Source organism: Aotus nancymaae, unplaced genomic scaffold (assembly GCF_030222135.1).
Source record: "Aotus nancymaae isolate 86718 unplaced genomic scaffold, 86718_ANA_hifiasm-v0.15.2.pri h1tg000033l, whole genome shotgun sequence".
Classification (NCBI taxonomy): Eukaryota; Metazoa; Chordata; class Mammalia; order Primates; family Aotidae; genus Aotus; species Aotus nancymaae.
The window spans coordinates 9,982,435-10,000,000 of NW_026988447.1; the positions used below are offsets into that span (position 1 = coordinate 9,982,435).

The window sequence follows — 17,566 nt, forward strand, 5'->3', positions numbered from 1 at the left end:
TTTTATCTCCCAGGCACTGCAGACATAGAGCAATCAGAATTACTCCATATTCTGAGAAACTAGGCAGAGCCTGTGGCGTTCAGGTTATCCCTGCCCTGCAAGGCTTTCCTGCCTTGCAAGCTCCCATCTGCAAAGACCCTGCCGAGTCTTGTGGGCAGAGGTTGCCTCCCTTCTCAGAGATCTTGCACAAGCCCTCTTTAGGAGACCCTTTTGCAGCCTCTATGTTGAGAAGGCATTTGCGGGACGAAAGCAGTATTTCCTGCTTTGCAACCGCCCTGCGGCATTCCACCGTTTTACAAGCGCTCTCAGATGGTCTTTACCTTAGGCCTGTTGCCACCTGATTTCTATTTTACTGCACCAATATTTGACATTGTTTAGTTTGGGGTATAAACCTTAGTGTACAGTAAGCAAAACAAGCTTATAATTATTTAACTAGAAATAACGTAGGTCTGCCCCTGGCCATCTTGACCCGCGGACGGCTTTGTGTTTGTGTGGGCTGGAGTTCTCAGAGACAACCGACAGGCCCTCTGCCATAGCCACTGCCACAGTAGCAGTCCTCATTTCTCCCAGGCTAGGGAGGGAACAAAGAGCCTGTTTGCTTTCCTGGCACCTCCAGCATGCCACAGCTGTCCTATGAAGAGGAGGCCACATTCTTTTCTTGTGAACCCCTTACTTCCTTGCTCTTCACCAGGCAGGGCCACCTGCTCGGACCCACAGGGCAGCTGCCCCACCCACACCTGGTCACTTCAGTCAGTGACAGCTCTGTGTTACTCTGGGGTGCAGTGCCGTAGACCACTGACAGGTCCTCTGTCATTGCAGCTGCCAGAGTCCCCACCACTGCTACCCCCAAGCGGCAGGAGAGAGAGAATAACAAAAGGAGGAGAGAGAATGACAAAAAAGCCTGAGCTCCTTCCAATGCAGTGGCTCATGCTTGTCATCCCAGCACTTTGAAAGGCCAAGGCAGGTGGATCATGAGGTAAAGAGTTCAATACCAGTCTGACCAACATAGTGAAACCCCTTCTCTATTAAAGATGCCAAAAATTAGCCGGACATGGTGGTAGGCACCTGGAATTCCAGCTACACAGGAGACTGAGGCAGGAGAATCGCTTGAACCCAGGAAGCAGAGGTTGCAGTGAGCTAAGATCGCGCCATTGCACTCCAGCCCTGCTTGAGCTCACCCCGGGGCTGCTCTGTGCAGCTAGGGAGTACCAAGCTGAGATCTGTGGCTGGTACTCAAAAGGGAGAGGAACCCACACTCTCAGAGCACTGAGCCAGGTGAGCCACATAGGTTTGTGGGCTGCTGTGAGAGTGAGGCATGCCTCCATCCACAGGGCCATCCAGAATAGGTGTGGCCTAACTCCCTGTTGCGGTCTCTGACCAAGGGAACCCTGTGGTCTGGAACACCTGACAAAAACACATGGTTGTACCAGTGATCAATAGTGGCTTCTCCAAGGCCCAGGAGTGGACCTGGTGAGGAAGTCAAGTCTCTCTCCACCACATCACAGCATGGCCGCAAATGCTAGGAAATACGAAGGAGCCACTTTGCTGAGTAAAAGCCTGTCTACCTGCCATTACTCTTAAGCACCATACATGAAATCACAGCTGAAACTACAACACTAAAACTATGCTGCTAATGTATCCTCCATGTGAAACAAAGGGTGAGAATTCAGCCAAAGTAAAGAATTTGGACAGAACTTTGGCCTTCTGAAAACACCCAGAAATGAAGTCAACTGACTATACTCAACATACACCACAGTTAAAAGAGTAGCAATTCTCCTGGATAAGAAAGAATCAGTACAATAACTTGGGCAATTAAAAAAGCCAGAGTGTTCCCTCCCCTCCAAACAGTTTCACTAGTTCCCCAGCAGTGGTGCTTAAACCATCTGAAATAAGTGAAATGACTTACACAGAATCCAGAATCTGGATGGCAAGGAAGCTCATTGAGATCCGAAAGAAGTTGAAACCCAATCCAAGGAATCCAGGAAATCATCCCAGAAATGAAAGGCAGAATAACCACTTTAAGAAAAAAACCAATCTGAACTTGTAGAGTTGAAATAGTCACTATAAGAATTTCATAATACAATCAAAAATATTAACAGCAGAATACACCAAGCTGAGGGAAGAATCTCAGAGCTTGAAGATCAGCTTTTTAAATCAACTCTGTCAGATGAAAATTTCAAAAGAATATTAAAAAATGAAAATGAAATCTGAGAAACATGGGATTATGTAAACAGACCAACTCTCTAACTTATTAGTATTCCTGAGAGAGATGAAGAGAGAATAAACAATTTGGAAAACGTATTTGAGGAAAATGATTTCAAAATTTTGTTTCCACAAAAATTTTCCTAATCTTGCTAGAGGGGTTAAAAAAATTAATACATAATTTTTGTACTTTATCTTCAGAGATGATTGTTTCCATTTTTTTTTTGTTTTATTAAGATAGTTATTTTTGTTCCCTTGAAAGATCAAATAAATTCCAAGAATTTAACAGGTTTCTGCAGGTTGTGCTTTTTCTTGTACCATTATTTTCCTTTCTGTAAATATTTATTAATTTGTTAGCCTTTCTTATACATTTTCTATATTTGTTCTATGATTGCAATATCATCTATTATATTTACTTTTGTCTATATAGATTATTTGCTATCATGGACCTATTGAAATAACTCTTGGGGCTGTCTACTGAAAGCATATTGGGACCTTTTCATGTGATTGTGAGTTGATTTTGGTAGTCTTCAAATATAAAGTTGCAAAGAACATGACAAATAAATTATTGACATGTATTTCTTGTACTAATAAAAGTCTCACAAATTACTTTTTTTATATTTCATATAGATCTTGCTCTTTTTGTTACCTTTAATTTAGATTTCTAAAGTCTATGACAGATCTCCATTTCACAGAAACTTTTTATAAACAAGCTACAATTTTGAATTATATAGTGACATAGTATGTTCAATTATGTCTTCTTCTTAAAATGTCTCCATCATTTTATTATTTTCTTAAATCCCTAATTTATATCAGAAGATAAGTACAATTTGAGCTGGCCTGGGGAGAAAGAAGGATACCTTCCCATTTTCTCTATCCTACCTTCATGGATCTTTTAAATTTTATTCTCTCTTAACATATTTTTTAAATCAACCCTAATAATATTGATACCTATTATGCATTTACTTGTTGGGGCAACTATTATTTTATACTGTTTTATAGGCCACCGACAATTTGAAATCATAAGTACACACCAATTTAATTATATTTCAATCATTTACTAACATTTTACATATTTTGTTTGTGGACATCCCATCCACTGACTCTTTGAAATGATCTCTTTCTAACAGTGACTTCGAGGTAGCTTTTCCATCCAGCTTACTGTAAAAAATGCCTGGTTTAAATTTATTCTGTTAAATTCTCTTTATTTATCAAACTTAGCTTTAAAGGTATAGTTTTAGTCCTGTGGCATTTCCATACATATACTAAGTCTTCAGTGTTTTTAGTAGCTGTTATGCTATATAGAATTATTTTCTTTCTTCTGTAAGTTATATGGACTTCATAGATTTTGTTTAATTTATACTGTCCCTACATTTATAGAAGTTCTGAATATTTATTTAGACTTGGTTCATGTATTTGCTTAATCACGCTTAATTTGGTTACCAGTTTGATGACTGCTGGTATATTTTTTCCAAAGTCTGAGTAATGTGGGTTATATCAGAAAATGGCTGTGCTTTGTATACTTGTAGGAATAAGGAATTTGAAACTTTCTCATTCACAGATTCAAGAATTTTTTCAGTCCTTGATTAAAAATTTAGCTTTACTTTGATTCTGTTAGAAAGACTATGTCTACTACTTTCTGATATGAATTGAGTCTCTGACAGTGCTGGTTCTTGACAGATATACATTTTGGTAGATGTTCTAATTCTTTCCAATCATATGCTCTACTTTCTATGACTTCCTTGGGCTTCCTTCTCTTTAGTGTTTTTCTTTAAAATCATTGGTCTAGCTGGCTCAGAATCACATAGTCCATCATCTAGTACACAGATTATTTTTAATATCTAAGAAGACAAACTTAAATTTATAAGCAAAACTAAATTTTTATTGTTTTAAGCCACTGAGTATTGAGGAGGTCAATTACGTATTATAATTGTGGAAACAACTAATAATACATCTATATAAAAATCCTCATACCCACATTTTAAACCAATGCCATGAATTTTAATATTTAAGGTATTTAATGTGACAATTAAGCTTGCATTCTGTTTGCTAACTTATTAATCTATATGGTCTAGATTGGATTGCAAAAGCATTGTTTTTGGATACTACATATATTTTAATTGTTTCATTTATTTTAAATAAGATGCATAGTAGATAAGTCAAAATGAAGATATTTTAAATAAATTTCAAAATATTTATTAAATATTTTGAAAATATTAAAATGATTTCTCAACTGAATTAAGTCATCTCATATTTACAATAATTTAACTTGTGCTTAAATAAATAAATTTATGCTTTGAAAAAAGACATGAAGTACAGATCAATAGACTTTCTACATCTGTGTCTACTTTTAATGTAAATTTTAAACATTTCTATCAAATTTCTAAGGCATTTAGTAATGATTTTTCTTAGAGTACAACACCATGAATTTTTCATACTTTAGTAAAAATTATAATTACGTTGTGAAATGTGTCACAACAATTTGCAGACACTTTGTTCTCCAAGATTCTTATTTTTATTGTTGCCCTATGATCATATTTGCCATTGAAAAACATTGTACTTTTTATTAATATTACAAATAATCAAGACAACAGATGCTTAAGCAAGTCATCATGCAATTTACATCTTTAAGAACATAGGATAAAATTGATTTCTGGTTTTGTACAAATACCAGAAGCAGATCTCCACAAATTTTTTTCCTTCAACACTTTCTTTTGGGGGCAGAGGGAGGGGATGGAATCTTGCTCTTGTCACCCAGGCCAGAGTGTAATGGTGAGATCTTGGCTCACTGAAACCTCTGCCTCCTGAGTTCAAGCAATTTTCCTGCCTCAGCCTCCTGAGTAGGTGGGATTACAGGCACGTGCCACCACGCCCAGGTAATCTTTTGTATTTTTAGCTGAGCCAGAGTTTCATCTTGTTGGCCAGGATGGTCTCAAACTCCTGACCTCAGGTGATCCACTCACCTCGGCTTCCCAAAGTGCTGGGATTACAGGCATGAGTCACTGCACCCAACCTCTTTAACAGTCATTATCCCTCAATGAGCTATGATTGCTGTTTTTTATGTGATTCCATATTATTTTAAAACATAGAGAATATTCTATATCAGAATTTATATAATTCACAATTTTTATGATGCCACTCAGCTCACTGTTTAGTTTAGTTGACATTATTTTTAGAGCAATATTTTCTTAAGGAAGTACAAGCACCTTAATCTGGGTAACGACTCCAGAATGTTTTCCTGTCTTCACAACTGTACCATCCAAACACAGTCCAACACATTTAAATTTCAAATCACTTTTATTGTCATACAGGTTTTAGTTGTATAACATTTCATTGTTTTTAGATTATAAAGCTAAAAAAGTTAGTTTTTTAGTTCTTAGTTCGCATAATCACAATGTTTGAATTGCACATGCACCAAAAGAATGGTTATCTATTTCAAATAAAAGTTTTTGGTTTTATTAATCCTATATACAGTATCTGCATTTTTTTATCTACTGCCATCTGAAGTGTAGTTCATGGACCAGTGCTTTGCATAAAACGTTCGTTATTGAGCCATAACGTTTAGGTTTTGGAATGGCCAGTGGGCCATTCCTGCCTATAACCATGTAAAGAGGCTTGGTGATTTCTGCAAAATCTGGTATCCACAGGTGGCAGTATCCCGTGGCTCCCAGAAATTCACGTACCTGTCTCTTGGTGGTAGGAGTGGGGACATGCAGGAGAGCCTCTTTTCGAGCATCGATGAGTGCCCTTTTTCTTTGTTTATCTAGTACCCTAGGTAGGAGACCTTGGAGAGACAAAGCTGGGCCTTTTTGGCTGAGACCCGATACCCAAGTTCCTGGAGGAGGTGAAGCAAGTCTTTAGTATATTGCAGACAGCTGTCAGTAGTTTTGGTAGCCAGTAACCGATCATCTACATCCTGAAGCAAAGTACAATCAGGATGGCTGGCTCAGAAGGGTATTATGTCCTGTTGGAGGGCTTCCCCCAAAAGAGTAGTGGAATTTTTGAACGCCTGGGGCAACAGAGTCCAAGTGAGTTGGGTAGAATCACCTGAGCCAGGATCTGTCCACTCAAAAGCAAAAATTGGTGGGCTTTTGGGGGGCCAAAGGGATGGCGAAGAAGGCATCCTTTAAGTCAAGGACTGTATATACTGTATGTTCTGGCAGGAACAGGCTGAGGAGAGTATACGGATTGGGGACAGCTGGATGGACTGTGACTGTCCACTTGTTGACTTCCCACAAGTCCTGTACTGGCTGGTAATCATTTGTCCTAGGCTTTTTGACTGGCAAAAATGGAGTGTTCCAGGCAGACCGGCAGTGTGAGTATATTGGCCTGTAATAGCAGTTGAAAGTGGGTGTTGATTCCCTCTCAATCCCACTGACTTACAGGGTATTGTTTTACCTGAACTGGCAGAGTGGTGGCCAGAAGTTCTACAACTACTGGTGGGTGGTGTTTTGCCAATCTGAGAGGATTTGACTCTGCCCACACTCAGTGGAAAAGAGTTTATAGATTCTGTAGGAGGGGGTTAACCTCATTTTTCACCAGTTGCAAGGAGGGGGTTAAGAGGTACTCCTCTGATAAGGGGGCAGTCAGTAGGAGCTGAGCAGAGGGAGGTGTTGTGGTCCCAGTGTGAGGTGGGCTTCATCTGCTGAGAAGGAGATAGGTGGCTGTAGCTTATGGAGTAGATCCAGTCCGAGGAAGGGGAAAGGGAACTCTGGCATTACAAGAAACGTGTGAGTTACTCTCTTTTGATCCAAATTTACTTCCCGGGAATGGGTAAACCAATATTCCCAAATAGTTCCTGTGGCACCCTGCATGGCAATCTTTCTGTTGGAGACGCTACCCAAAGGGGCTTGTAGTACAGAGTGCTCCACCCAGTGTCGACTAGGAAACATACAGGCTGCCCCCCCACAGTAGCAGTAACCATGGGCTCCCAGGGGCTGAGGGACAGGGAGCTCCATCCCCGTCGGTCCTCCTCAGACTCTCTGGCTTCCGGAAGAGTGAGAACTTTCCCTTCCATCCTTTCCAGACACTACTTCCTCCAGTGTCCAGTTTTCTTGCAATAGGCACACTGATTCTGTAGTAGGGGCGTTTTTCCCTTTTTCTTGTGGGGGTCTTGAGTTTTTGACTCGGGCCTTTCCCCAGCATGACTTATTCATGCAGGGGTCTGTACTTCAGCTTCCCAGATTGCAGCTACTATGATTTCTGCCTGCCTTTGTGATGCGTTATCAGATGCTTTTTCAGCTGCCAAAGTAGCCTGTTTCTGTTTTTCTTGTTCTCTATTGTCATAAATAAACCTAAGGTAAAATTCTTTAACATATACTGGAAGGGTGTAGAGGGTCAAGAAGAGGCAGAGCCCATTATGGGAAGTACTTAGCAGGACCTAGTGGTTTCGGGGGTGGTTTGGGAGCTCTTTGGCCTTATACCCAAGATACCATTGATGCCTATTGATGTCTCCATGTCTCAAAGGCAGAGACCTGGAGCTGGGCTCTGTCAGCTATGGGCTTGAGGAGAGATAAGAGAGCCAGGTCCTGGAGACCCTGGACCTAGTGTGATAAGGGAACTAGGTGAGTCTGGGGTAAGGGGTGAGGTTGAGGAGGATAAAGACCACCAGAATGATCCCACCAGTACCACCTGACAGTGAGTTCCCACCCAGGAGCGTTATAGGAGTGTAAAAGTTGTAGAGCTAAAAAGGCATAGGTCTCCTTAAACACGGGCTTATCTAAAGGCACAGGAAAAGTGGTGGGATGACAGAAAGGGTGGGCCAAGAGATCAGCAGGGTGGATGTTCTGAATCCACCAGTGGTCTATGGGACTGTCACACCAGTCACTGGGACATGGCTCACGACAGTCCAACTTCCAGCAACCCCTATGATGCCAAAAGTCCCCAACAGAAGAACAACCTCCCAAATGTTTTGTACAAGCCTTCCCGTAGCAATACTTAACTCCTTTTTCACAGAAAAGACAGTCTTGGGATGACCAGTCCAGGTGACAGAGGAGGGAGATGGTATCTGGCAGGATGAGGTCTTTAGCAAGGGCCTTAAAGAAATTCTGGCTTAACCACCTTGGACAATAGCGGCTATGTGACACGTAACTTACACATTAACAGTGAGAAATACAGCAAACACAAGACACGCAGACTTGGACACAAAACAGCACAATGAACAGTGAGGTAGATAAGGCACTGAGGTAGATAAATGATTGTGGTTATTTTAAAAAGACAGATGAGGGGAGAGGAATCCCATATTGGGAACTCTTAGATGCCCACCTGGCCACTGCCCTTACAGGGATGCAGGTGCCTCTTGACATAGAAAGGTCGGTATAAACCCCGGACTTGGATCAGGAGTAGTCCAATGCTGTGGAACTAGTCTGATGCTGTCTTTAAGCTGTATGAGGTTAACACAGAACCACAGGTTGGGACCCACTCAGACTCCATAGCTTTTGCTGTGAAGCCACAAACTGGATCCTTAGACACAAGGCTCTAAAGTCCCCACACACTCACACATGCATGCACACATGCAGTCAGAGGTTATTACAGTCTTATGCACTTTGTAAACAGTTTGAACCCTAAAGAAAGTTTTATCTTGTTTATAAATGTTTTAAATTAGACAGAAACCAGGGACCCTGTCCTCCAGCATTCTGAAGTGGTGACAGAGTCCAGAGGGGTACCCTCGTCAGGGCTGAACCCCTCTAAATCAGACAGTAGGACAGAACCAGGGACCCCGGACACCCAGAGTTCAAAAACAGACAGAACCAGCAACTCTAGACCCCCAGAGTTCAAAGACAGAACAGAATTAGGAACCCTGGACACCCAGAGTTCAGAAAGCAGAACCAGGGACTCTGGACACCCAGAGCCAATCAGAAACAGAACCAGGGACTCTGGACACCCAGAGTCCAAAAACCAGAACCAGGACCAGGGACTCTGGGGCACCCACAGTCCAAGGTCACAGGAATCACTGTAGTCAATTCTGGCATCCCAGTAATTGGACAATCCCTGTAACTTCCAGAAATAATCAGGTCAGGCCTGACTTACCTTCTCCATGGAGCAGGACCAGGGACTTGAAAGAATAATTTGGCAGAGCGTGCCAGGAGTTGATCCGCTCTCCTCCAATAAGGGGCGGCCTATGGGGCCCTGGAACATCTCAGGGGATGCCTCCCCTAGAGCCCGCTTCTCAACTTGGAGGAGCCCAGAATGAGCCTGGTCTGCACCCAGTGGCAAATATCTAGCAGGGGCCTCCAAATGTAGTAACTGAGTGAGTTAGAAGGAATGCGCCACACACTGAATTCCAAATTAATAGTTCTTTTATTAGCCAGTGACCGAGAGACAGCTAATGCTCAAAATTCTCTCGGCCCTGAGGAAGGGGCTTGATCATCTTTTATACTTTGATTTAGGTAGGGGAGGGGGTAACTAGCTAAAGCAGAATTTTACAGAAGCAGAAAACCATATTAGAGGAAGGGGCTGCGTGCACAGGTATTTTCCATACAGTCACCAAGAAGTGAGGTGATTAGGCTCCTGCTACACCATGATTAAAGGGAAAATTTTTTTCTTACAATAGGAGAGGGGTATGCCAAGCAGGATGTGGTTACAATGGTTAAAGTTTTAAGAACTGTACCGTCAACACTTCTAAGTGCAGCGTGACCCAGTTATGTACGCAGAGGGGCTGTGGTAGGGAGAGGGAAGCTAGGCTGGAGTTTACAGCTAAGATGGAGTCAGTGATGCTAGCCCAGGGTAGGTTATTACATTATAAATATAAGAAAAGGCAAAAAACCTAATAGAAAAAAAAACTATGAAACAAAGAATTTGGAAATACCAATAGATAATTTATAGAATAAATCAAATATTCAATAAACATGTAAATGAGGTCAACCTCATGAGAAATCAATAAAATGCCAAATAGCAATGGGATATGACTTCACAGACATCAATGGAAAAATGAAAATGTATGATGTTGCCAATTATTTAAAGAAAAGAATATCTCATGCCCTGTTCTTGGACATGTAAAATGGCTGTGACTATTGCAGGGGACGTCCTGGGTTCGCTCCAGCAGATTCTGAAAGCACAGATGACAGCATGAGGACACGGCTCATACACCTCTAGTTACTGTTCCTAAGCAGCTGCTCCTTCCCTGGTGGCGTTTTGCCCACACTGTGGAGTCTTTCCCTGTCAAGATGCAACTTAGTATTTCGCCATAGAGTCGAGGAGACTCCGATCGGTATTTCTTACTTCGTGTAGCATTTTGTTTCTTCAGTACCCTGCTGGTACATTTCAGTCATCGTAGTCATGTCAAACTCCAATTTCGAGCTTTGCTCAGAGAGACTGCTTATTTCGTTTGGCCTCACATAAGTGTATTGTCCCCAAATACAAAGCCAGGACAATTAATTTTTTTCCAGATACCCAGATTTTACAGGCTTGCACCATTTGTTGTCTAAAATCAAATAATAGTATTTCTCATATTTACAAACATATTAAACAGATATTTTATGTATTTTATCCAGCTCAAACTTGGATATGAAAATATAATAGGAGACAATGACATTCCTTAAAGGAAATTGATATCTCTGATTACATAAGCATTGTAATTACCTTCTTCCTCTTTGATTTGAAACACCCAGTTATGATGGTTCGTAGTTTTAGAAGATTCACTGATCTCCTAGTACACGAAGAACACTATGAATAATATAAACATGGAAACCCTCACAGACTGACTTTGTGTTGACTCTATCACATCTGCATAATGGTTGATCTTTCTGAACCAAGTCCCCTGAAGCAAGTTCTCTGCTCTTTAAACTGCATAAATATCCAATTAAATAAATTTATTTTTTATTTGTTTTTATCTACATTTCATAAAATTAATCTGTATTTTAAACTTTATCTACATTGTCTAAAATGTAATTATATATACATTATAAAGTATATCTACATATTATAAAATTAGAAAATTTAAACTGCAAAAAGATCCAACTAAATTTATTTTTTCTTTCTATTTTATCTACATCTTATAAAATATGTATCATAATAATATTTTCTAAATGAACACTGATAGGAATGAAAAAATAAAAGAATAATTGCCCAAAATTAAATATGCAGTAGAAATTTTGATATATAATAGGAAAATATAACTATATTTAGAGATAATCTTACATGTGAAAATTACATTGAATGTGAAAAAGAAGGCACTCTGTTTATAAAAGAAAATATTAAGTTGTTTTTTAAATTTATATTTGCCCACTTTGCATATATGGCTAATGCTATTGATATATGTGGTTAAAACTTTGCATTAATTTGACAATAAGGATTATAGCTATTAAAAATGCTTTGCTTCCTTTACCAGGAAAAAGAAACTACAGCTGTACAAGTAGAACACATCTAATCAAATATTTTAATTATTGCCTTACTTTAGGTCAGAGAGAAACATTAGGGCAAAGTTATAACTGCATGTCTGGTAATACACATAGCAATTTATTGGACATGAAGTTTAATAATAAATGACACTGAGATTAAAAGATGTGATACTAAATCATTTATTTGAATCATTTAATTTGAATGTGTCATGATTAATGGTATTAGAGAAATGTTTATCTAAGGTGTATATTACTTTAGGTCATTCTGATATACCTAGTTTGATAAGAACTTTTGATTAACTTATAATTTATATCTTTTAAAATAAATTCTGAAATAGTTTGCATGTCTAAATAAATTATCATGTGGAAATCAATAGACAATCTGTAACAAACAAGTGGCATATTAATATATTTGTTACTGTGTGTGTGTGTTCCTGATTTTTGTTAATGGTAAATTTGAATGTGAACATTTGATGCCATATATAAAACACCTCATGCCTATAATTTAGGGCTCAGAACTCTTTTGAAGAACTATCTAGCTTGTGGAGTGACCTGTAATCAACCTAGGCCTTAGAACACTGAAAGAAAACAGAAGGAATAAGATAGTAGGGAGCACTGCGGAGCCGTATGGAATCGCAACATTTTTGGAAGGCTCTAAGTGAGCATGGGTTAAAACAATAGGATTGTTGAAAGGCTTCAAAGAAGCAGTTAGAGCTCCTTATCGCTAGATTCAAAGAAGCAGGTAGATCCCCATATCATTAGAATCTTTTTGGCTGAGTGAAATGTTTCATCTTTCCAGAGAGAAAACAAGGAAGAAAGCAAAGCACAGTGTCTCTGTATTGGAAGACACCAGACAGCATGGGAATGTCATACTGGAAAGAGGGTAAGTGAGAGTCTACCTGCTCCATGGTGATCCACTCAGCTCCCAGAAAGGGACAGATCATTTTGAACCTGGAATATTCTTCCCTGAGAAATCTGATCAGCTGTAATAAAGTCATGGTTAACCAGCTGAACTCATGGGTACAGAATTCTAGTAAGTTACTGAATGCCTATGCTTAACTATAAACAGAGCACCATGATCACCGGACATCTGAGAAAAATCTCTTTCATAAAAGAGACAAAAATAAACAAATATAAGAAAAGCAACTTGAGGAGAAAGGTTATTCAGGTTAAAGTAAGTTTATAAAATCTGTCTTAATGATTGAGAGAGAGATTAATGAATGAGAGAGATTTTCCTTCATTGAAACAAGAACGGAATGCAAATTCACAAATTTTTAAAAACTCAGAAGACAAGAAGTGTTCTTAGAAATTAAAGCATAAAATAAAAATAGAGATGACAAATTCAAATGAAAAGAGAAAGATAAATTTGAAAAATCTTTCAGAAAGTAAAGCAGAAACTTCTTTTTTGTTGTTGAAAAATAGAGGAAAGTTCATTGGAGAATGAGCTAGTAGAAGAACAAATTCTGAGTAATAGTGCTCCAGAAACAGAAACTAAAAACACACACACAATAAATTAAGAAAGAATTCCACGTCTGAAAGGCAAGAATTTCCAGATTCAAAAACCCACTGATTGCCTGGCCAATAGATGAAAACATACATTCATCAAGGGATACCCTTCATAGAATTTTTAAAAACTGGAGACAAACCATACCATAATTTTTCAGAGAGAGAGAAAATTTGACCATAGAAGAATATGATTAGCAAGAAGACTCTCAGTATTATTGCATAGCTAATTTCTGTTACATGGACTATCTTACTGTTAGGATTTGAATTAAAAATCTAATAGATCTTTTTACACATGCACACATATGTTCATTGCAGCACTGTTTACAGCAATAGCAAAGACTTGGAACCAATCCAAATGCCCATCGATGATAGACTGGACAGGGAAAATGTGGCACATATACACCATGGAATACTATGCAGCCATAAAAAACGATGAGTTCATGTCCTTTGTAGGGACATGGATGAACCTGGAAACCATCATTATCAGCAAACTGACACAAAAACAGAAAATCAGACACCACATGTTCTCACTCATAGGTGGGTGTTGAACAGTGAGAACACATGGACACAGGGAGGGGAGCATCACACACTGAGGTCTGTGGGGGCATCTAGAGGAGGGACAGCAGGGGATGGGAAGTTGGGGAGGGATAACATGGGGAGAAATGCCAGATATAGGTGATGGGGATGAAGGCAGCAAACCACATTGCCTTGTATGTACCTATGCAACAATCCTGCATGTTCTTCACATGTACCCCAGAACCTAAAATGCAATAAAATATATATTAAAAAAAAAACCTAAAAGATCTTTTTTATCTTTGTCTTCTACATAGAACGTTCACTTATATTAGATCATTAGTTAGAATTCCACAATCTATCCTCATTCCTGTTGAATGACTCATGGCATTAACAGATGTTAATGAGTCTATTTGTTGAACAAAGCTAATGGAAAAGAGATATAACAGAATAATGAGAAAAAAAATTGATGCAGAAGTTCAGGCTAGAGGAGAATTGTTCATTGATATTTACATTCTGTTCTAATTCCTTGAAAGTATCCTCAACTGTTTGGATGAGTTTTAAAACTCTCTGTGTAGGAAAGAGTATTCTGAAATATTCATGAGGAAATGGCACAGTATGTCTTGATGAATATCTGTGTAAGAAAGAAATAAAGGAAGAAAATAAGAAAGGAGTAAGTGGGAACCAGGCATTGTGGCTTACACCTGTAATCCCAGAACTTTGGGAGGCTGAAACAGGGTATGACTTGAAGCCAGGAGTTTGAGACCAGCTGGGCAACATTGTGAGACCCCCATCGCTACAAAAAAAATAAAAATTACTCAGGTATCGTAGTGCATACCTGTAGTCCCTGTTATTTGAGAGGCCAAGGCAGGAGGATCACTTGAGCCCAGGTGTTAGAGGATGCAGAAAAATCAAGAGAAATTTTAGATTAGTTCCAAATCTCTAAGCTTCTGACCTCAAAGTGTACAAAACATATAGGTACAAAAATCATTGTGCTATTTTCAAAATCATATAACAAAATGATTAAATCAGCTCTGTGGACTCTTTCCTTTTCTCTGTTTATTTCTTCTATAAAATCACTAGAGTTTTTAACTTAAAAAGAGAGATATAAATTAGCTGAGTTGGAAAAGCAGGAATTCAGCAGAATACAATTTAAAATCTAACTACCTGGTAAAACTGCATGAATCCCACCATTTTAAAATCTCCACACTTTGTTTTGTGTTTAAGTCCTAGTAACTAGTGGTTTTTGGAGATCAGAATCATCTGACAAAAATCCAATACCTAATTATGATCAGAAACTCCCAGAGAACTAGAAATATATGGGCTATACTCAATTTGGTAAGGAACATCTACAAAAACTTAACAGCTAACATCACATCATACTTGGTGAGAAATTGAATGCTCCCTTTAGGAGTAGGGTGTCTTCTTTCAGCACTGTTATTCAATATCATATTGTAAATCTTAGATGATATAGTAAAACAAAAAAAGGTATAAAAATTGTATGAATTAGAAAAGAAAAAATAAAGTTTTTATTCAAAGAAGAAGTGATTGTTGATGGGCTCTAGTGATCCTCCTGCCTTGGCCTCTCAAATAACAGGGACTACAGGTATGCACTACGATACCTGAGTAATTTTTATTTTTTTTGTAGAGATGGGGGTCTCACAATGTTGCCCAGCTGGTCTCAAACTCCTGGCTTCAAGTCATACCCTGTTTCAGCCTCCCAAAGTTCTGGGATTACAGGTGTAAGCCACAATGCCTGGTTCCCACTTACTCCTTTCTTATTTTCTTCCTTTATTTCTTTCTTACACAGATATTCATCAAGACATACTGTGCCATTTCCTCATGAATATTTCAGAATACTCTTTCCTACACAGAGAGTTTTAAAACTCATCCAAACAGTTGAGGATACTTTCAAGGAATTAGAACAGAATGTAAATATCAATGAACAATTCTCCTCTAGCCTGAACTTCTGCATCAATTTTTTTTCTCATTATTCTGTTATATCTCTTTTCCACTAGCTTTGTTCAACAAATAGACTCATTAACATCTGTTAATGCCATGAGTCATTCAACAGGAATGAGGATAGATTGTGGAATTCTAACTAATGATCTAATATAAGTGAACGTTCTATGTAGAAGACAAAGATAAAAAAGATCTTTTAGGTTTTTTTTTAATATATATTTTATTGCATTTTAGGTTCTGGGGTACATGTGAAGAACATGCAGGATTGTTGCATAGGTACATACAAGGCAATGTGGTTTGCTGCCTCCATCCCAATGTCACCTATATCTGGCATTTCTCCCCATGTTATCCCTCCCCAACTCCCCATCCCCTGCTGTCCCTCCTCTAGACGCCCCCACAGACCTCAGTGTGTGATGCTCCCCTCCCTGTGCCCATGTGTTCTCATTGTTCAACATTCACCTATGAGTGAGAACATGTGGTGTCTGATTTTCTGTTTTTGTGTCAGTTTGCTGAGAATGATGGTTTCCAGTTTCATCCATGTCCCTACAAAGGACATGAACTCATTGCTTTTTATGGCTGCATAGTATTCCATGGTGTATATGTGCCACATTTTCCCTGTCCAGTCTATCATCGATGGGCATTTGGGTTGGTTCCAAGTCTTTGCTATTGCTGTAAACAGTGCTGCAATGAACATATGTGTGCATGTGTAAAAAGATCTATTAGATTTTTAATTCAAATCCTAACAGTAAGATAGTCCATGTAACAGAAATTAGCTATGCAATAATACTGAGAGTCTTCTTGCTCACTTTACCAAACTTCAATACTTACTATAAGGCTACAATAATCAAGACAACACATTATTGGTGAAAGAACGGACATATAGATCAGTGGCACAGAATAGAAATTCTATAAATATATCTACACAAATATAGTTGTTATGAGTTAAACTATGCTCCCCACAAATTCCTACAGTGAAGTATTAACCCCCATTTCCTCAGAAGGTGACTGTATTTGGAGACAGAGTCCTTACAGAGGGAATTAAGTCAAAATGAGGTCATTAGGATGGGCCTTAATGATCGGCGTCCTTCTAAACAGTATGACAACTGTCCTTCTAAACAGAGGAAATCTGGACCAGACATATGGTTATCCTTCAAACAAGGAGGGAGGCCTGAAACACATCCTTCCCCGACGGCCCTCAGAATAAACCAATCCTGCTAACACCTTGATCTTGGATTTCTAACCTCCAGAACTGTTAAAAAATGTATTTACATTGTTTAAGACTGAGTAGCTGGGGTTCCTTGCTATGATAGTCCTCACAAATTAATATTGTATTAATAGTTAATTAATCTTTGGCAAAGGCGCAAAGGTGATTCAGTGGAGGAAGAGTAGTCTTTTCAACCAACGGTGCTGGAAAATTTACACGTCAGTATGCAAACTAATGAACTACATCCAGACTTTATACCTTACATAAAAATTAATTCAAAATGAATCCTGAAATAAATGCAAAATGTACAACTACAAAAATTCTTGAAAAACATTAGAGAACAGGTAGAAGACCTTGAGTTTAGCAATGCCTTTCTAACTAAAATATCAAAAGTAAAACTCGGGCCGGGCGCGGTGGCTCACGCCTGTAATCCCAGCACTTTGGGAGGCCGAGGCGGGTGGATCACGAGGTCAAGAGATCGAGACCATCCTGGTCAACATGGTGAAACCCTGTCCCTACTAAAAATACAAAAAATTAGCTGGGCACGGTGGCACGTGCCTGTAATCCCAGCTACTCAGGAGGGTGAGGCAGGAGAATTGCCTGAACCCAGGAGGCGGAGGTTGCCGTGAGCCGAGATCGCGCCATTGCACTCCGGCCTGGATAACAAGAGCAAAACTTCATCTCAAAAAAAAAAAAAAAAAGTAAAACTCAGGGGAAAAATCTGATAATTTTAGTTTTATTAAAATTAAAAACTTTTGGTCTGACAAAGACACTGTTAATAGAATGAAAATATCAGTCAAATACAATAATGACTCTTAAAACTCACCAATAAGAAAACAAG

The 17,566-nt window shown here is 39.0% G+C and overlaps 1 long non-coding RNA gene across 1 annotated transcript in view; it reads left to right on the plus strand.

The window, feature by feature from the left end:
• The window catches only part of LOC105714583 (uncharacterized), a 114,825-nt gene that overhangs the window by 83,417 nt on the left and 13,842 nt on the right, over positions 1 to 17,566 (plus strand). Inside the window, exon 2 of the long non-coding RNA XR_002477804.2 lies at positions 12,340 to 12,423. This is a non-coding gene — a long non-coding RNA (uncharacterized LOC105714583). The remainder of the gene's footprint in view (positions 1 to 12,339; positions 12,424 to 17,566) is intronic.